This window comes from Heterodontus francisci, chromosome 32, assembly GCF_036365525.1.
Source record: "Heterodontus francisci isolate sHetFra1 chromosome 32, sHetFra1.hap1, whole genome shotgun sequence".
In the NCBI taxonomy this organism is placed as follows: domain Eukaryota; kingdom Metazoa; phylum Chordata; class Chondrichthyes; order Heterodontiformes; family Heterodontidae; genus Heterodontus; species Heterodontus francisci.
The window spans coordinates 27857237-27857869 of NC_090402.1; positions in this window are offsets into that span (position 1 = coordinate 27857237).

Below are 633 nucleotides of genomic sequence, written 5' to 3' on the forward strand. Positions count from 1 at the left end.
GCTCGAACACGGGAGCGAGGGCGGACTGGATTAATCTAGACAAACACTGCAAGAACCCCGTCAATCATCCCACTTAAAGGGGCCACCCTGACCCTGCACCTCCAACTTCTGATTTCATTACTCTCATTTGTATTATTAAACTCCCACCCCACCAAAAAAAAATCCCCACTGTGCATTCACAAATTAAATTTAAATGATGCTGAGGTTTTTTTTTTAAACTTGCATTTATGAATCATCTCTCACTCCCTCAGGATGTCCCAAAGCACTTCACATGCCATGAAGTGCTCTCCATCTGTAGTTACTTTTGCAATGAAAGGAAAATGTAATTTATATCAATCGAAAGGAACACAAAAAATGAGGTTACAGATCAGATAATCTGTTTTTTTTTAGTGATATGTTCGAGGGATTAATATTTGCCCAGACACCAGGGGAACAAACCATCCTACTCAGTTTGAAATCATGCCATGCAATATCTTATGCCCACCTGAGAGGGCAAAAGAGCTTTGGTTTAGCATATCATCCAAAAGGTGGCACCCCTGCCAACACATCATTCCCTCAATCTAGATTATATACTCAAGTCTCCAGAGCGGAACTTTCTAATTCAAAGGCAAGAGTGCTGCCATGGAGTTAACA